This window comes from Odocoileus virginianus, chromosome 2 (genome assembly GCF_023699985.2).
Source record: "Odocoileus virginianus isolate 20LAN1187 ecotype Illinois chromosome 2, Ovbor_1.2, whole genome shotgun sequence".
NCBI lineage: Eukaryota > Metazoa > Chordata > Mammalia > Artiodactyla > Cervidae > Odocoileus > Odocoileus virginianus.
Window position 1 is genome coordinate 60,706,648 of NC_069675.1, and position 21,027 is coordinate 60,727,674.

Genomic DNA, 21,027 nt, shown 5'->3' on the forward strand with positions numbered 1-21,027 from the left:
GGATCACGGTTCATCCTCAAGGATGGAACCTTGAGGAGAGAGAGCATTTCAGTGGGGAAATCTTGTTTTTAATAAATAGGCTGAATAGTAGTTCTCAGTTTTGAGGGGCTTTTTCAAATGTCTTAATGCTGATTAATCTAATTTTGACATCAAACATTCTAGTCAAATGGTGGACGTAAAATGATTGGGCTTCTGTTTAAATGGTCTCTGTGTGTGTGTGTGTGTGAATGTTTTTGTTGTGGGAAAGACTTGAGCAGGAGAGAGCTGGTGTGTGGTGGGGTACTTATAGAAAAAAAGAAATATATTTTGGCCTAGTATTTCTCTATGTTTCATTCAGGTTTATTTTTTGGGTTTTTTGGAGGATCTTTTTTGTTGTGCATTGACTTACTATCTTTCCACCAAGATGTTTCAGGGAGAGAAGGGCGTTGTTTAAAGTATGTTTAATGCAAGTCACAACCAGAGAGGATAAAAATTACTAAAGTTGTTGTCCATGCATGGTTGAGTATTATGTCTTTGGTTTTTCAACAATAGCTAATTTTCAATAAAGAGATTATCCTGTAAAACTGAAATAGCTTTGGAAAGGAGTCAAAGTTTCCCAGTTACGTGGTAGAAGTTTGCTATTATCACTGGTTAGCTCTAATTAACACAAGAATGAGATTTGGATGACATCGCAGGGGGGTGTAAGTGCCTTTGTTGTGTGACTCTTACTGTTTGTGGAAGAACCAACTCTTGCGGGAAACATAGACTCTGCAACCATTGGAATATAATTATGTGCGTTTTATTTGTTTTTACAGAACAGATGCAAGACAAAGAACATAGTATGAGATATTGGAATGTAATTTCAAAACATATGTTTCCAAAATTATGGAAACATTCTGGATGATAAATAAATCCTTTCAGCCTCAGAGGGTACAGGCTTGTAAGGCTGAGGGGGAGTGGGGTGTCAGGCGGGGAGGAACACGGTTTAAGTAACAGGCTAAAGAGTACACACATCAAAGCTATTAAAGCATAAACCCCCAGATTTAAAAACGTGAGAGGCAAAAGATTATGTACGGCTTTATAGAGCCCATTTGAAATGAGGGATAGAACAAAAGAATGTGTGATTGAAGCTCTTGAAGAGATTTATTTCAAGAGAGAGGCAAACATTTTGCTCTGATACCAATTAACCAGGAAAAAGCACCACGTCATAAATGCCAATATTAAAAATGTAAATCCCACACCCGAGGGTGTATTGAAGACAGGTCACAATGCTTTGAAGATGAAATGCATAAAGAGATAACAGGAAGAGAGTCATTCAACCACCCAGACTTCCTGCTTAGTTCTGTGTTTTGTCGGCTGGTGAGATTTTTCAATGGGGTAAAAGGTGCTTGTTTGGGATAGTTTGGTCACTTGACCTGGTATAATGTGGGGTTCCCATATCATCCAAGAGAATTTATTATGGCAACTCCAGAAGACCCTCTTCATCATACTTTTTCATCTGTACTACCCTGGAGATACTCCAGAGATATCTATGTTATATTGAATAGCATAGTTCACCTAGTAGATGTGTAGAAGTATTTACAAAGTACAGAGTGAAAACCATCAAATGATATGTATAGCACTTTTATGCCTTTTAGAGTATATTCACCTTCATTAACTCAGTGATTCCTCACCATAATTCTGTACAGAAGGAAAAGTTCATACAGTCTTTTCCTTTGGAGTTTGGGATGAATTTAGGGTGATTAGACCAGCTCTTTCATAAAGGAAAAGAGGGCCAGGGAGGCTGAGAGATATTTATACTCATTATCCTACTCAGGAAACTGAACAAAAAGAGAGCTGACCTTCTCAGTCACCAACAGTGTTGTGTGTTGCATCGTGGGTTTCTCTCATTGATAATAAGGCACCCTGGTCTTCTGGGAATGAAAATACACTAAAAAGTCAAATAAAAAGTGTTATCTGGAATAGAGATGTCTGTTGCTACAAAAATATTCAACTCATCGTTACTGAACTAAGATAATAAATCTCTTTACCTTTTGTATTTTGGTGCATTGAAACGTTATCTTTTATGATCATAGGTGTTGCTTCATTATTTAAAGCATACTTGTTATTGCAGGAAAGACAAGCTCTCGCTTGATTTATAATGGAACGATTATGCTTTGAGTTAAATGAAAGTTCAAAGGAAAATGAATTCTAAATAAGAATAATTGAAGAGATTCAAGGTTCATTTGAGTTTATATTCATCAAGGCGATTGTCTCCAGAAATCCTCTTATTTAAAGCAACAGGACAGATCGTAACTTACAAACTTTGCCTTTATGACATCACTTTATTCTATATATCATAATCAGAAATGTTAAGCCTCAGCAGTAATTTATACAAAACCTATTGTTACAGAGTTATAAATGTCATTAAGTGGTAGACTTATGCCTCAATGTCATGCAAGTTGAACTCTGGATTTTAAAAAATTACCCATAATGCAAGTATTCTATAAAAATATTCTTAGTCCTTTCTCCTCCAGAGCGGTTTCATATTAAAAGTTCAGTTTCATTTTACACCTGTACTCTGCTCTGGGAAGTGCAACCTTTATTTCTCCTTCATGTTTTTAAAGTCACCTTCTTAATTCTTGTAGAACATAACTCAAACAACTGAAAATGTTAGGAATGAATTTACAGTCCCTCTGGCTACTCTCTGTCTGGGATGGAAAGGAGAGTGAAGCTGGAGATAACTTTTCCTGCCATCAAGGGACACGTAGAGGGAAGAGGTGATGAATTGTAATGTGCCAACTACTTTTGATTATTCAGGGACTTTTGATGGAATCTGTGGATTGTTCAGGTCTCTGGTTTTCTATTTTGGCTAAGTTCACTGCTCAGGGCAGTCCTCTGGTGGCCAGGGACAACTGTCCACCTATATATGGTAGGCCTCTGAAGAGAAAGTGGCAAAGGAATGACCCCCTTCTGAGCCTTACTCCTTGTCAGACACAGGGTAGAATTTTCACAAATATATTTTCGTTAAATCTTCACTTTAAACTTACAAGGAAGGTACTATTATCCCATTTTATAGATGATAAAGGCTCAGGATGCTTCATTCATTTCTCAAATCCTTATTGAAGTTATTCTATGTTCTAGTCCTGGGGAAGAGGTGGTAAATGGAAGAGATGAAATCTCTGCCCACTTTGAGCTTGGAATGTAGTATGGGAAAAATTAGACAAATCATCTCACACATAAATTATAAAATTACAAATGGTGATGTATGTGATAAATAGAAATTATTAGGGATTAAGAAGTTTATTAAAGGGTGATCTGATCTGATTTGTGGGGCCAGAGAGGTTGTCCATGAGGGTGTAATGTTTGAGCTGACAATTAAAAGATGGCATAAAAGTCATCAAAGTCTGCACAGCTACCCAGTGGCAGAGCTGGGATTCAAACTCAGGTCTGCCTGACACCAGATTCTATCCATGTCACAGTACTTCATGTAGTTGAGACTGTGCGCTGAAACCGGCCCTTTGACTCCAGGCACCAGTCACGCTCCACTGGCTTCTCCTTCCACAGACTCTGTTTGTGGGAGCTGGTGATGGCAGATTGGAGGCACTTATGGGTCCCTGTGGCTTCTCAGCAAGCTACACCCTCGACACCAAGCAGCCCTCCTCTCTGCATTCTTTCCCTTTTCTTCCTGGTTCCATCGAGGTTAAACTTGGGCACTGGTGGCAGGGGTGACCCTCTGGCATTGCTCCTGGTTGGGGAGAGGCCAATTTCCAACACTTGGGAGGGGTTTGATGAATGACCCATTCAAGCCAGAGTTCAGAAACATTGCCCGGGGCCTCTCAAGCTTCCCAGAGTCTGTCTCCTAGTCTAACTCTCATTGTTCAACTCTACTTTCCAGATCAAAAGCGATGGTGGGGATTGGCCACCTGCCTGAAGAACTCCTTGACCCACTGAGGGACTGTGGTCGGGATCCTGGGAGCAGCTAGGGGAGGTGGTTGGAGTCCAACCAAACATTTCTCACTCATGTTTCCACCCGCTTTGTGTCTGGGGGGTGAGCTGCCCTGCTGGACATGGTTGCCACCCAGAGCCGACCTTCCGGCCAGGGACAGTGGTGGGAGCAGCTGATGACGGAGGAGAGAAGTTGGGGAAATGGAACATCAGAAGTCGGGTCTTCTGATAATTTTTTACCTTTCCTCCAGATTAGAGGAAAGGCTGTAATTCCTTGAAGAAATTGAGGCACTATATAACTTTTCAAAGATGTTTCTCCAAAACACAAAGACAAAAAGGCCTAGGGAAAAAAGTCTTTCTTATTTAAAATTTTTTAATTTTCTAAATTTCCACTACTGGTGATTTATTCTTTTGGGTTAAGCAGCATTGCCTTTTTGGTTCAGTGCTTTTGTTAAAACGCATAGTCTGGGGAGAAGGGAAATTTTCAATCCTGGACACCTTAATGTGAATGAGTTGATCATTTCTCTTTTCTGAGATTGGTGGAAGGGCAGCTGCAGGGCTGTGGGTACCCGGAGAATAGGTTGCTAAAGTAGGGGACGTAGGCAGCAGCTTATTTCACTGGTCCTCGGTTCTCTTGTCTTTAGCAAAAAGCAGCAGTTATGATCACTAGGGGGCGGAAGCAGGCCAGCAATTGGTCTCTAGTCCTTGTTACCAATTCTGAAAACCCAAGTTGGCAAATATGCATTATTAGTGCTCTTTTTTCCCTAGGAATCCGGAGTTCCTGCAAGCTGGTATGAATGTGTGAGTTAGGCCACTGTAGTGCAATGAAGCAACTCCTCAGGAAATAAAAGCCCCGTGTAGGTAAAGCAAATACCCAGCAGATTCCATCAATGAACTTGGGTATTGTTCTCCCATTGCTTTTATTCTGAAAATTTCTCAGAGCTAAAATTCAAATGAGAACATTTGAAGTCAAACTGGTTTGTTAAATCTATACTGGTAGCCTTGATTTCACAAAAGGATGAAAACTTAGACAAAGATACATTTTTTCTTCTTATGGAGGACACACTCTCTGGGGGAATGGTGAAAAAGAATCTCCCTCGCAGTCAAACATATATTGTACTGTTACGGATGGCTCTGTTCTTACTGAATAAATCTTGCTTAGCAACCTACCTCCAGAGTAAATAATAAATCACCGCTGAAAGCTCCAGGCATTTAGCTCTGTCTGGGCAGTAAAACTTTGCAATGGTCTTGACAGCATTTTGTAAAATCATAATTGCTTAGGGAAAGTGATTCTGGATGTCTTAAAATGTTCAGCATTAAAGAGTAGCTGTTCCTTTGAGGAAAATTATCCTAATATCATGTGTGTGTGTTATCCTTTATAAGAAGTCTAGATTATAATCTACAGACCCTCTTCATTTCTATTAAGGATGTGATACAAGAATTTGACTAGAAACTCAGTCACATGCACCACATTTGTTTTATAGGAAACTTTGTGACAATTAGGGCAAAGATGCTCAGTTGTCTGTGCACAATACACTATATGCAGCCTGAAATGGGTCCCGCTAAAACCCAAATGTGGAAATCCTAGTCCCCATACCTTAGAAGGAGGCGTTGGCATCTTTCAGTGAGGTCGTTAGGGTGGGCCCTAATCCAATATGACTGGTGTCCTTGTAAAAAGCGGAAACTTGGAGACAGATGAACACAGAGGGAAGACCGCGTGACGACACAGAGGCAGGCATCTATGAGCCAAGGAGGCAGGCCTCTGAGACCAAATCTGCAGATAGCTTGATCTCAAACTTTTGGCTCCCAGAACTGGGGGAGAAATAAATTACTGTCATTTGAGCAGGATAGTCTGTGACCCTTTGTTTTGGCATCCCTAGCTAGCTAACTCTATGTATATATGTATTATATATATATTAAAATTGTTTTCAGAAGTCAATGTATTAAAAGGATTTCTTTGCATATTTAAAATACGGCTCGTGATCTGGGTTTAACAGTTTTAATATCAGTAATTTTAAAATGCAATTGTTTAAAATGAAATAAAATATTTATAGAAACTCCTATTGTTGAGCTAATCACCCCTCTGTAAGTTGCCGTTAAGTCAATGCACTGTGTTTGTGCCTGGATACTCTGTAAGTGTCTGACTGTTCCAGTTTCTCAACCTTGGCAAGCAGGAAGGTACCTTTGGGTATTGCTCTTTTCTATCTTTCCCCCAAATTGTCACAGGACATTTAACCCCAGATTTTGCAGTGTAAGTGAAGTTAAACAACAGTGCATTGTTCACAGGCTCACCTCTGTGATGGGATATGGATGAGAATCATCTCGACTGCCTCCCCACTTCTGGCATCACTCCGAGAAGTGTCAAGAATGTATAATCAAAACCCCAGAGGGGAAAGATGAGCTAAGCGGTTCAAAATAGTTAGAGCATAGAATTGAGCTAGTTTTTAAAAATGGATAATGGGCTTGAGTTTTTAATCTCTTTTTGTTTACTCACCTCAATCACCAGGTGTGTTGAAAGCTCATTGGAGGAGAATTTGGACCAGCAGTCAGGAGGCTGGGGTCCAGCCTACCTCAGGGATCTCTCCCTACTTCCTTCTAGCACTAACACTCTCGATAGTAACTAAGTGTTTGAGGCCAGGGGGCAGGTACTGGGTCTAAAACAGCCCTTGGCAGAATGGGCAAGTTCAACATTCCTTCCCTGGCCCAGTGGCCTGGTGGTGTCTCCTTTCCAAGGCTACTTTTGCATCCATGAGACCAACTCATTTCACCCATAGGTACTAATAGATCAGTTCTCTGGTGTTACCTTCTTTTCCATCTTTCTATCTAGCAAAACTAGTTCTCTAGAGAGTACCGAGCATATGTCATTTACAACTTAGTGCAAGTTTAATAGGTTACATTCAAAATCATGTTCCTTAACTTAGCTGTAGGACCGTCTCCTTCGGAGAGCAGTTTCAGTCATCTGGGATGGTGGGGAGGCATTTTGAGGGTCAGGAGCTTCTTATGCATCTGTCAGGTAGGTAACCCCCTTCTTTGCTGGGGAGAAAAGGCCGGGTGTGAATAAAAGAACCATGTTAAATGACTGCTGTGAGTTTGTAATGATTAGGAAACATCTGTGACCAAGATTAAAAGCCCAGGTCTGGTTGACCTCTTCCATCTTCATCCTCTTCAGTTCAGTTCAGTCGCTCAGTCGTGTCCAACTCTCTGCGACCCCATGAATCGCAGCATGCCAGGCCTCCCTGTCCAACACCAACTCCTGGAGTTTACTCAAACTCGTGTCCATCGAGTCGGTGATGCCATCCAGCCATCTCATCCTCTGTCGTCCCCTCTCCTCCTGCCCCCAGTCCCTCCAGCATCAGGGTCTTTTCCAATGAGTTGACTCATTGACTCATGCAACCAATGAGTCACATGAGGTGGCCAAAGTATTGGAGTTTCAGCATCAGTCCTTCCAGTGAACACCCAGGACTGATCGCCTTTAGGATGGACTGGTTGGATCTCCTTATAGTCCAGGGGACTCTCAAGAGTCTTGTCCAACACCACAGTTCAACAGCATCAATTCTTCGGTGTTCAGCTTTCTTCACAGTCCAACTCTCACATCCATACATGACCACTGGAAAAACCAGAGCCTTGACCAGACGGACCTTTGTTGGCAAAGTAATGTCTCTGCTTTTTAATATGCTGTCTAGGTTGGTCAGAAGTTTCCTTCCTAGGAGTAAGCGTCTTTTATTTTCATGGCTGCAATCACTATTGGCAGTGATTTTGGAGCCTCAAAAAATAAAGTCTTACACTGTTTCCACTTGCCATGATCTTAGTTCATCCCCCTAGGTGGGTGCATATTTAGTACATATTTTCTTACTCTGGGAAACTTAGTGCCACACTAAGTTACCTGAGCCATGAAGCAGCCCAAGTCCAACGGGCAGCAGGACAGGACAGGACTTGACCAGCTTCCCAATGATGCCTGCTTTTTTGCCTCTGTCTGATGCAATTTGGGCAACAGAGCATGGCACACCACATGAGGAGAACAGTAAGATATTTTTTGGGTGATTGAATGAATGAATGAATGGTTGTGTCTTAGGAGCTCATGGGGAGACCCCACTTTGGGTCTCTCAATGTATTTTCCTGCTGGCTACTGTAGTTAGGTGTGCTTCTATGCTGCATACCACACCTATGACACTATGTAGCATGTTGTACTATGTAGTATATGTTACATATACACATATAAGCACATACTACATATGTTATATCCATAAGACATGTGAAAGGGAAAATGAAAGTTGCTCAGTTGTGTCTGACTCTTTGTGATCCCATGGGCTGTAGCCCACCATGCTCCTCTGTCCATGGGATTCTCCAGGCAAGAATACTGGAGTGGGTTGCCATTCCCTTCTCCAGGGCATCTTCCTGACCCAGGAAACAAACCGGGGCCTCCAGCATTGCAGGCAGATTCTTTACCATCTGAGCCACCAGGGATACCCCCAAACAGGGATCAGATGCCATGAAGTAGGTGGCGATGCCTTAACCAAAGGCATGCTGTCAGGCCAGAGAGCTTCTTCCATCCTAGTCAAGGGGATGGCTAATCTTTTCTCCTTTCATACAACACATAGAAGACATATACCCCAAATTAAAAGGTTGAGAAAAAACCTAAGTACAAACAGAAGTTGTTCTATTATTTCTTTCTAGATCCCAGTGGGTGTAAATGTACACCTTGTGGTGGAAAGGGCTGAGCCCCACTTCAGGATCACTTGCTTAGTGCAATATTTTTATGTCTGACATTGACTGGAATCTATATTCCATCCATTGGATGAAGGAAAACCAGAATTCAATTAGATGAATGTTTGCTGAAGGCCTGTCTCGTCCTGGATAGTCTGCTAAATGCTAAAGGGTTAGTGACTCTATGCCTGGGATTATTCCAGGCAGACCTGATTTAAAATACTCATTTTCATTTTCCCACAAGTATACTCACCCTGGCTGGTTGCATGCCCAGAGTTTTAGTATAGAAAGTATTGTAACAATTGCTACGGAATAACCAAAGGATGGAGAAGACGGCTCCTGTTCCTCAGGTCTTATTTTGGCTTATATTGTGTTAGCAGTGGCCACAGTAAAAAACCAAAACAAAACAAAACAAAAAAACAACCGGGCCACCAAGGAGGAGCATATGGGAGCTCTAGATATCTTGGTGATGTGGTGATGTCTGTTTCTGAACCCAAAAGGAGGGTGCACAGATTCCCCTTAATAATTCTTATTTAATCCATAATATGGGAGTCATGTATGGATATGAGAGTTGGACTGTAAAGAAAGTTGAAAGCTGAAGAATTGATGTTTTTCGACTGTGGTGTTGGAGAAGACTCTTGAGAGTCCCTTGGACTTGCAAGGAGATCCAACCAGTCCATCCTAAAGGAGATTAGTCCTGGGTGTTCATTGGAAGGACTGATGTTGAAGCTGAAATCCCAATACTTTGGCCACCTGATGCAAAGAGCTGACTCATCTGAAAAGACCCTGATCCTGGGCAAGATTGAGGGCAGGAGCAACAGGGGATGACAGAGGATGAGATGGTTGGATGGCATCACTGACTCAATGGACATGAGTTTGAGTAAACTCAGGAAGGCCTGGAGTGCTGCCTTCCATGGGGTCGCAAAGAGTCAGACACAACTGAGCGACTGAACTGAACTGAACAGGTACAGGGACACTTCTGAAAGATGAGCAATTTTATTAAAAGCAAAAGGAAATAAAAGAGGGCATTAAAATCAAAGAGCCCTCTGGGATTGAGCACAAATAGAATGAAACAGGTCATATATTATTCAGACTGGTGGGGCTGAAACAGTCGGGGGAAGCTTTGCCGATGTGTATGGATGTGAGAGTTGGACCATAAAGAAGATTGAACGCTGAAGAATTGATGTTTTTGAACTTTGGTGCTGGAGAAGATTCTTTAGAGTCCCTTAGACAGCAAGGAGTTCAAACCAGTCAATCCTGAAAGAAATCAACCCTGAATATTCATTGGAAGGACTAATGCTGAAGTTGAAGCTCCAATACTTTGGCCACCTGATGCAAACAGCTGACTCACTGGAAAAGACCCTGATGCTGGGAAAAATTGAGGGCAGGAGAAGAAGGGGGTGACCGAGGATGAGAAGGCTGAATAGCATAAGACTCCCCTGGTGACTCAGATGGTAAAGCGTCTGCCTACAATGAGGGAGACTCAGGTTCGATCCCTGGGTGAGGAAGATCCTCTGGAGAAGGAAATGGCACCCCACTCCAGTATTCTTGCCTGGAAAATACCATGGACGAGGAACCTGGTAGGCCACAGTCCATGGGGTCACAAAGAGCAGGACACGACTGAGCGACTTCACTTCACTTCACTGACTTAATGGACATGAGTTTGAGCAGACTCTGAAAGATGGCGAAGGACAGGTAACCTTGGAGTGCCGTAGTCCCTGGGGCCGCAAAGACTTGGACATGACTTAGAGACTGAACAACAGCAACTGTGGGGCCCGGAAGCACAGTGGCGTGTGTGGCATGTGGAGAGCCTCTGGGACTCTCCCGGCGAGGTGAACAGTGAGAGCTAAGTACGGCAGTGAGGCTGAGCTGGAAGGTCTGAACATCAGCCCAGCAGGTCATGGGAGGGCAGCAGATGGGTGTTCATTCTGAGTCGTGGGGTATCTAGTGGAGATACGGGTGAAAGTAGTTGTGGCATGTTTTGAAAGCCAGACAGAAGAGTTTCAAAATCAGTTTGAGGGCACTGGAGAGCCATTGACCAAAGTGAATTTGGAGAAGGTTAATTTGAAGCTGTGAAGAAATGCTATCTGTTGATGTTATCTTCTGACACCTCCTCATTCCATCCATCTCTGTTTGTGATGCAGAAACAGCCTCCTTATTGGCTCCCTCTCTCTCATCTTAACGCTGTGGTCCACTTCCTGTAGTTTTGGCTAAGAGATCTTCTAAAAATGCCATCTGACCATAGCTCTTCCCAGCTCAAACATGTTTAAATGGTCCCCACCATCTTTTCCATAAAGACCAAGTGCCCCTATGCCTTTTCCCTTGTCCTCCTTTCCAGGTTTATCTTCCACTTCCCACAAGCAAAACTGAAGGCCTTGTACTTCCCTGAGTCCTCCACCCTTCCTGGTGTTTACCTGAGCCATGAGACCCCCCAGCACCCCCCAACTTCCTCTTACCCTGGCTGACTTTGGCTCATTCTTCAGACTGGGCTCAGCCATCAGAGTTCTCTTGAACGTCACGGCTCAGAGTGTGGTCTGTGCCCCAGCGTCATTCTCAGTATCTCCTGAATCTAGTTAGGGATGTAGAATCTCAGGCCCCACCTCAGACCCACTGGGTCAGATCTGCATTTATCAAGGACTCCAGGAGGATTGTGTGCATAGTGATATTCAGAAGCACAGCTCTGGGCATTCTGGTCCACTCCCTTCACCACCCCCAACTGTAGGAGAATCAGACTCCCATGCACTCCTGGAAGCCTTCCTAAGGGGACCTTGATATCTTTTTATTTCCCTGTGTTTCCTTCCTTGATTTTGACCTCTCTGAGGACCAGGATGACATCTTATTCATTTTTGGTGGCTGACTCAGTGACTAGTCTAGTGTCAGCACACAATAGGTGTTCAAAAAAATGCTTGTTCCATGAGTGAACCATCAACAACAGTCTCATATCATGAATGGTGATCCACTGTTACTCTCACACCATTGGTGACCAGTATAAAGGAGACCCCATACAGGATGCTTTGTTGAGACTTGGTTTAGTTTCAAGCATCTATTTACCGTAAATGAGCTGTGAGGCCAACCAGGTCCCTGGTACCTGCCGGAGCCCAGAGCCCAGGCTTGTGATGCTGACATTTAAATTCAAGAGACTCTTCTATTAGTAGGACTGCTTTTAAACAGCTGCCCCTTGGGGAAGAACCAACTGTTCATGAAAAACAGCCTTGTCAATTAAATGACATTCTCCTTCTGGCCAAAGATCCACCTTGAAGACTTTTAATTTGGCCTTAAAGTGAGGATTCAGGGACTACGTGACATAGGGATCACCTTTGACTGCTCACCCTTAGTGGGGAGCCCTCGTCAGGACTCTTGGCTCTGTGCACAGAATGGGGAGCTCACCCTAGCTCTAGAACTGGCTTTTCTCTCTATCTTGGAGACGGACATGGGTGACGCTCATGCCAGAGCTTCAACAGTGAGAGAGCCTCCAGTTGACCTTGGAGTCCAAAAGACACAGTTAGACCTGCCTCAGTCTTTCAAGGCCCAGTTATAAAGTCTGGAGCATTGTCAGGGGGGGCAGGGGAACCTGAAGATTCCGAGGCTTGGCCTTGGAAGTCCATGAACAGATTTTTGATGCTTCTCCCTTCTACCCCGAATTTTCTGTAGCCCAAATGAACTTAAAAAACATGTCCTCTATTTGTGATGAAAGGAATAGCTTGTGTTAGCAAGGTCCTTAATTCTTCAATGCACTTTCCAATCTTGGATGCCACTTGGTCCTCATGGGAGGCAGCAGAACAGTGTCACAGACTTTAGTTTAGACGTGTGGGACTAAGGTGCAGAGAGAGGGGAGACCAACCTCATGTCGTGTGACTAGTGGGGTTGAGCTGAGGTTGGGACCCAGGGCTTGTGACTCAGTGCAGAGCTCTTTGCAGCCTGCTTCTTGATTTTACAAGATGGATTCCTGCATGTGGATACCACATGCCAGGATGGAAACACACCTTGTCTATTAATTCTCAGTCCTCTGAGAGATAGGAACTCTATCTTCCTCATTTGCCAGACTGGGAAGTCAAGGTGGACATCCCGTCTTGGCCAGACAAATGTCTCCTGCAGGACCCAGCTCCAGTGTGATTCCTTGGGTTCTTTCCTGATTTCCTAGCAGCCATGGGTGCTCCTCCTTACTCTGCTCTTGAATCTGTTGGTCTCTCCTCTGTAGGATCCATCATCTTATGGGATGGTAATCATTGGCCTTTGAGTGGTTTGAGGGTATCATTTTTTTTTTTTTTGTACAGGATTCAACCCTGGGTAATAATATTCTTTCTCCTTCCTTTGTAATTTTGCCTGAAGTTTTGTTTCTTTGGGGTCCTCTGGAGTAAAAGAAAGCGTATTATACATCAGGGCACATTTGACAGATACAAGTGATTATACTAATAGTGGGATTATTTCCCCACGTGTCTAATGTATTCAGGCTTCTTTCAAATGAAATGAGTTTAAAACTCATCCCTAAAAACGAAATGAAGTCTTTAAGTTTTTTTCTACCTACCTCCTTCTTTTATCTGGATTTTAAAACCTTTTTGTTTTTAATGAGAGTGATACTGTGCTGCCCATAATTTACTTTAAAATACTTTGATACAGATAGCTTGATTTTATATTTATATATCTTAATATATATATATATATATATATATATATACTCACACACATGGATATATATATATGTATGCACATATATTCATATAGCTATATCTGTATCTACCTATCTGTATATCTATCTACTTCTCTGTGTTTGCACACCACAAAAGCATCCTCATGTTGGTATATGTGATGTGTGTGTATTTGTATTTATGACCTATATCTCAGGTACAGTCTGTTACCCTAAGAGGGAGCATACACTTCTGGGCAAGCAGTTAGTGTTTTGAAAACTTCTAGTTAGTTAGAAGCCAATACTCCGGAGATGGACTTCAATTACCTTTGTAATCAACACTAGAGGTTTTACTTTTTGTAGGTGAAAAAAATAGTGTTCAAGATCTGTGGATTGGTTAGAAATATTGCAATGACCCTCCCCCTTTGCATAACAGAACATAATAACATAGTCCAGAGGTCCACACCTTTCCAAATGATGCCAGATGTTTCCTTTGGAAATGATCCTGTACCAGCCACTGATTAGAGAATTCTAGTCCCACAAATCTAATTATAAAATCAGCTGAAACCTGCTGCTAGTCTATCATCACATCTTCCTTTGGTGAACCTAAAACTTTCTACAGGGATGGAGAGCTGGAGTGTCATGCTTACAGATTTGGTTGTATGAGCATCTTGGAGCCTGCTTGCTAAGTGAATGAGTGTATATGTGGTAGAATTTTGTCTGGGACTTAGTTTTATTATAAGCAAGTGGTGGGGTTTCCCAGGTGGCTCGGTGGTAAAGAATCCACTTGCCAATGCAGGAGACACAGGAGACATGGGTTCAATCACTGGGTCCAGAAGATCCCGTGGAGAGAATAATGGCAATATTCTTGCGGAATATTTCATGGGAAATCCCATGGACTGAGGAGCCTGAAGAGCTACAGCCCATGGGATCACAAAAGGGTTGTACATGACTTAGTAACTAAACAACGGCAACAGTCAAATGGCAAGGGGAGAGATCTATAGACCCAACCCAACTCTAGCTATTGGGTGCTGCCCATGTTTACTAGAAAGAACCTAATAATTGTGAACAACCAAGTTGGCTTAGGTGAGATCACAACAGAAGATAATGGAAAAACTGAGTTCATCTCTTAGTCTTTGGCCCATTAGATTGCTTTATTTCCATTCTTAGGATATTCCATCATCAGCCTTCTCAGTTTTGCAAAGGAGGCTAATAAAGTATCCTCTGAGCAAACAACAAGAACACAACACTGCGAATGATATCTTAGCTTCGTCTTATCATGGCTCTGAAATTTAGTTTTCAAAATATGCTGGGAGCCAAGGATGACATGGATGCCCGTGCGATGAGCGTCATTCTGTCCAGAGAGAGAGGACTGCTTGACAGTGTACACAAGGGCAGTAATGATGGCAGCACTGCTATCAATCCAGGGTCACTGGGGAAAGACTCCAGTTTCTTTAGCACATTTTGCCATGTGGAGCCTGTTAGGATTGAGAGGAGAAGTTTGCTGCAGATTTTGTGGGAATCCATGGCAGCTCAGCATGCTTTAGATGGTGGGGTAAATCCTGAGTAGTCTCTCATTTCTAGGGTTGGAAGCTATAGAGGGATTTTTTTTTTTTTATATACATGCAATAATAACTTGGCAAAAAGAGTCTGTATGTAGAAGAGAATCCTGGAATGAGATACATCAACTGTTAATTATGAGTGTCTTTGGATGGTGGACACATGGATAGTACTCTTCTTTCGACTTTGGTTTTTTCCAAAACCTTTTAGTGCCTGATGATATGATTTTGAGGCACTCAGGATAGAGTCTTTCAGCCCTGAGTGAGTTGGGGGTACAGTGTCCAAGCTCTGACTTGGCCACAGGGTGACAGCAACCCAGACTGACCCCTTGGGCATTGCTAGACTTATTATAGGAGGAAAGAGCCCAGAAAGGGAAGAGAGTTTCTTAATAGAGAAATGGAGGCTTGGATCATCTTAATTTCAATATGAGAAGAACAGTGACCGTTTTTAAATCCCAAGTTTCTACAACAAGTCATGAAGCATCAGAAGCATTTCCCCAAGTTACTAGATACTTTAACTAGATATATCCAATATAAATATATATATATTGGAGTCCCACCATCCAAACACACTCACTAAATTAAGGATTGAATGTTACATCATTGAATGGCTGGATTATTGTTCAATGAATGATAACTCTACAGTTGGACATTTAGATCTTTTCATTTTTCATCACATATTACAATGAATATGATTGTGCATAAAGCTTTCTTTGGTTTGTTTCTGATAACAGTAATACTAATAAGTGTTTATGCAAGCTGCCTACCCTTCTAGAACTTCAGATTTTGTTGGCAAGGGACTTCCCTGGTGGTCCACTGGTTAAGAATCTGCCTGCCAATGCAGGGGACATGGGTTCGATCCCTGAGCTGGAAAGATCACACATGTTTCAGAGCAACTAAGCCCATGGGCCACAACTACTGAAGCCTGTGTGCCTAGAGCCCATGCTCTGCATAAGGAGAAGTAACTGTAATGAGAATCCCTTTCACTGCAATGAAGAGTAGCCCCCCCACTCACCTCAGCTGGAGAAAGTGAGCGTGCAGCAACAAAGATCTGATGCAGCCAAATAATCCAATTAATTAAAAAAGAAACAAAAAATCCAAACTTGGTTGGCAAGTAGGGTCAGGGACACAAGTAAAATAATGAAATGACACAGGACGAGATCCTATACTAATCAGCGACAAATAAGTTGTAGAGCTAGTGCCATAAATTAAGGTGAAGTAGGAATTGAAATATTACTTATACAAGGTTACTAAACTCACCTGATGTTTGGTTTCAGATAAAGCTGAGTTCAAATACAGACACTGACATTTATTTGCTATGTGACTTTTGGATAAGTTACTTAACGCTTGACCCTCTTTTCTGAAAGATAATTTTTTTTTGGGGGGGGGAAGAAATGCTTCATCTTGGGTTTAAATCCAATAAATGCATGCCACAATATGAGATGCTTTTATGTAGCTGTGAATTTTAAGGAGAGATAATATTTGATTGGGCCATTCTGGAGTCCTTAAGTCACACCAAGTGTAAGTTTACACCCTCCCCTGAATTCCGTACAAGTTTAGAATGTGGTACAGAGTGTCCTGTTAATTCACGTCACTCATTCATGTAACTAATATTCACTGGCACTAAACATGTGTCAGGCACTAGTGGCTATGGGGACTTTTTATATCCTTTTCAAGGCATATCAGTCTTATCAAAAATGGCCCCAAATCCAGGGTAAAATGATTTTTTCTCTGAGCAATTGAGGGCCTGTATTCCAAACAATTTTTGAAAAAAAGATTAAGTGATATGTATAGTCTGGTTACTAACAAGCTCCCAATGGAAATGCCAGTGAACAGCAAAATGGTGCCTATAAGAAGCCTCTGCCTGGCTCAGCCTTTAGGAGAATCATGCTTGGGGACGACTCCTGTGGCCTTAAGAGCTGCTCATAAAGTCTTCCCTTGAGGTCAGTGCTTCCAGCCCAGTGAGCACTAGTGATAAGTACTCCAGAGGCTGATGACTAAACTCAGGTGCCTCACTTTACCCCCACTTTTTAGGCAAGCCAACTCAGACTGGAGAACTGGGTCCAGTAATACTGTGACCCCAGGGTCGTAGCCAGCAACACACTTCCACTTCTCTAGTCTTCTCCTAACACTGAATGTTGTCAATGTTTTTTATTTTTGCCTTGTGTCAAATATTTTTCCATCTCAACAGACTTTCATGAAGTTGTTCTTAATGGAAACATGGTATTCTATTACCCAGAATTATTTGGTTAAACTTCTTGTGACTGGCTGTTTAGATCATTTCAATACTTTGTTATTCTTCATAAAACTCAGTGTTATTATTATTTTCTCTCCATTGCTTTCTAGTGAAGCAGTCCCAATATAGATTCCCACTGCACTTTACTTAATTATTTTTCAACTGTGCTGTATAGCATATAGGATGTTAGTTCACTGACCAGGGGTTGAACCCTGGCCTCCTAGCAGTGAGAGAACTGAGACCTAACCACTGGACTGCCACAGAATTTCCCCGCTCTACAGTTTAGGGCAAGGCAATTTCTCTGCATATTAATAGAATGCACTCAGTTCAGTTCAGTTCAGTTGCTCAGTTGTGTACGACTCTGCGACCCCATGGACTGTAGCACGCCAGGCCTCCCTGTCCATCACCAACTCCTGGAGTTTACCCAAACTCATGTCCACTGAGTCGGTGATGCCATCCAACCATCTCATCCCATCATCCCCTTCTCCTTCCGCCTTCAATCTTTCCCAGCATCAGGGTCTTTTTGAATGAGTCAGTTCTTTGCATCAGGTGGCCAAAGGATTGGAGTTTCAGCTTCAACATCAGTCCTTCCAATGAACACCCAGGACTGATCTCTTTTAGGATGGACTGGTTGGATCTCCTTGCAGTCCAAGGGACTCTCAAGAGTCTTCTCCAACACCATAGTGCAAAAGCATCAGTTCTTTGGTGCTCAGCTTTCTTTATGGTCCAACTCTCACATCTATACATGACTACTGGAAAACCATAGCCTTGACTAGATGGATCTTTGTTGGCAAAGTAATATCTCTGCTTTTTAATATGCTGTCTAGGTTGGTCATAACTTTCCTTCCAGGGAGTGAGTGTCTTTCAATTTCATGGCTGCAGTCACCATCTGAAGTGATTTTGGAGCCCCCCAAAATAAAGTCAGCCACTGTTTCCACTGTCTCCCCATATATTTGCCATGAAGTAATGGGACCAGTGACAACCCACTCCAGTATTCTTGCCTGTAGAATCCCAGGGACGGGGGAGCCTGGTGGGCTGCCGTCTATGGGATCACACAGAGTCGGACACGACTGAAGTGACTTAGCAGCAGCAGCAATGGGACCAGATGCCATGATCTTAGTTTTCTGAATGTTGAGCTTTAAGCCAACTTTTTCACTCTCCTTTCACTTTCATCAAGAGGCTCTTTAGTTCCTCTTCACTTTCTGCCATAACGGTGGTGTCATCTGCATATCTGAGGTTATTGATATTTCTCCCAGCAATCTTGATTCCAGCTTGTGTTTCATACAGCCCAGTGTTTCTCATAATGTACTCTGCATATAAGTTAAATAAGCAGGGTGACAATATACAGCCTTGACGTACTCCTTTTCCTATTTGGAACCGATCTGTTGTTCCGTGTCCAGTTGCAATAAGAATTTTAAAAATTGTTTGCCAGTATGGTATGTGGAAAATAGGAGATTTCATGATTTAATTTGCATTTCTTTGATCATTGGGGAAATTAGCTCATTTTTCACATGTATCTGTCATTTATATTTCCTTTTTGTGCATTGCTTGTTCACTCTTTTTCCTATTGGCGTGATCATCTTTTTTCCTATTGATTCACAAGAGCTTTTTACATATGGAGAACCCACATTTAATTTTAAGTGTTAAGATTCTAGTTAAAAGGGAAAGTGACCACTATGCAAAGAAACCATGAGGACATTGTATTAGCTAGTTTCCAGTCTTGTTCTTCTCTAATTCACTGTGTCTGTGGAGACTAGAGTGAGGACTCTAAAATGCAAGTCTGATCCTGTCATTCTCTCTCTCTCTTTTTTTTTTAATTAATTTATTTTTGACTGTGCTGGGGCACTGGGTCTTCATTGCTGCACATGGGCGTTCTCTAGTTGTGGCAAGCACAGGTTATTCTCTAGTTGCAGTGCACAGGCTCCTCATTGCTCTGGCTTTTCTTGTTGCAGAATATGAGCACACAGGCTTCAATAGTTGTGGCACACAGGCTTAGCTGCTCCACAGCATGTGAGATCTTCCCAGAGCAGGGATCAAACCTATGTGCCCTGCATTGGCAGGCGGATTCTAGTTCCCTGGACTACCAGGAAAATCCTCTGTCTCCTCTGTTCCTGACTGTACTAGCATACAGTCCATCTCCCACATGTGGCAGGCTTTTTATTATGATCCTGCTTCCCCTCTTGACTTTCCTTTCCTAACTCTCTATAAGTTCTAAGAGCCATTCATATTGCATCATCTTCAGCTCCCAGGAACTGCCAACCTCTCCCTCTCTCTCTCTTCTGGGCCTTTGTGCTATATCTTCCGCCTAGACCTTTCTTCCAACTCTTTTTCTGATAACCACCACGCATCATTCAGATCTGCCTTGGACACCACTTCCTTTAGATCAGTGACTCTCAGCCAGGGATGCTTTGTCCTCAGGGGACTGTGTCTGGAGACATTTTTGATCATTATACTGGGGGAGAGTTATGTTAATGACATCTAGTGGGTAGAGGCCGGGCTTCTCAGGTAGCTCAGCTGGTAAAGAATCTGCCTGTGTTGCAGGAGACCCCAGTTCGATTCCTGGGTGAGTTCCTCTGGAGAAGGGATAGGCTACCCACTCCAGTGTTCTTAGGCTTCCTTGGTGGCTCAGATGGTAAAGGATCTGCATGCAATGTGGGACTCTTGGGTTTGATCCCTGGGTTGGGAAGATCCCCTGGAGGAGGGCATGGCAACCCACTCCAGTATTCTTGTCTGGAGAATCCCCATGGACAGAGGAGCCTGGCGGGCTTCAGTCCACGGGGTTGCAAAGAGTCACACACTACTGAGTGATAAGCACAGCCCAGCGCAGTGGGTAGAGGCCAGGGATGCTGCTAAATATTCTATAATGCATAGGATAGCCCTCCACAACAAAGAATTATCTGGCCTGAAATGTCAATAGTAGTGAGGTTGAGAACCCCTGTTCTAGACCTAAAAAGTCTTTACTAGTCTTCCCTCTGACTTACTAGAGGTAGACTTACTAATCTACCTCTCTCTGCCCCGGTCTAAGACTGGACCTTCCTGTGCCCACAGCCTCCCAGAACATTATCCTGTGCTTACCGTGTTCATGGGTTTACTACAGTGTATTGTAATTTTTCTCTAGGCTAGAAGGTTCTTGAGGGGAAGAACATGTTTTGTTACTCCAGGGCCAGGGTTGAGAATATGGTTGGCAGAAGCAGCTGAGCACATTGTGCAGTGGGGAAGCGAAGTGCCTGGACTTGATCCCCAAACTCTGCTACTTGCTAGCTGTGTGCTCTTTGGTGAATGACTAACCTCTCTGTGCCTCAGTTTCCTCTTCTATAAAATGGGGACATTAATAGCAACTATCATGTAGAGTTATTAGGAGGAATACGTGGGCTAATGTTGGTGGATTGCTTAGAGAAGTAAGCTCTCTATAAGATTATTGTATAAATTATTTCCTCTAAATAAAGGAGTATTAATGAAATGAGCGCTCAATAAATATTTGTTGACTGAATGACCAAGGCATACCTTACTAGGGGTTTGGTCATCTCTCCTTTTCTTATCTTTCTCCCATTTCATTCAGCACATAGTAATTTTCTCCAATGATTTGAAAAGCTTCTTTATAGTTCTTAATTTTTCTAGGCTCACATTATATCCCTAAGTAGCTCTGTGATCATGAGCTGCTAATTTTCCTTAAAAATGTTCCCATTTGTGTAAAAGGGCAAATGAGAGTAAGCCAAAATATGGAATCGTAAACACATACACTTCATTTTGGAAATGACTTTCCTTTAAATAAAATATGTATGTGGTTCCTCCTTTTGTATGTGGGGTGTACTATGGAGAGACTTTTACAAATGAATTTGCTTTAAAAGGAGATTTACTCAAGGTGCAGCGAGCACACACTGCAGCAGTGTTGTGTACCATCTCAAATCAGCGTCGGCTGTTATATATTTGAAGTTAATTTGACATTGAAGTAAACAAATCAAAGTGTGTTTATGGAATAATTAGGCCCTATTCTCAAT

General features: G+C 42.5%; 1 non-coding gene across 1 annotated transcript; it reads right to left on the minus strand.

Annotated features, from left to right (window-relative positions):
• Positions 1–8,377: 8,377 nt before the first annotated feature.
• Positions 8,378–8,500, minus strand: LOC139031766 (U6atac minor spliceosomal RNA). Its single transcript, XR_011484266.1, has one exon. It is a non-coding gene; the product is annotated as a U6atac minor spliceosomal RNA (small nuclear RNA).
• Positions 8,501–21,027: the final 12,527 nt, after the last annotated feature.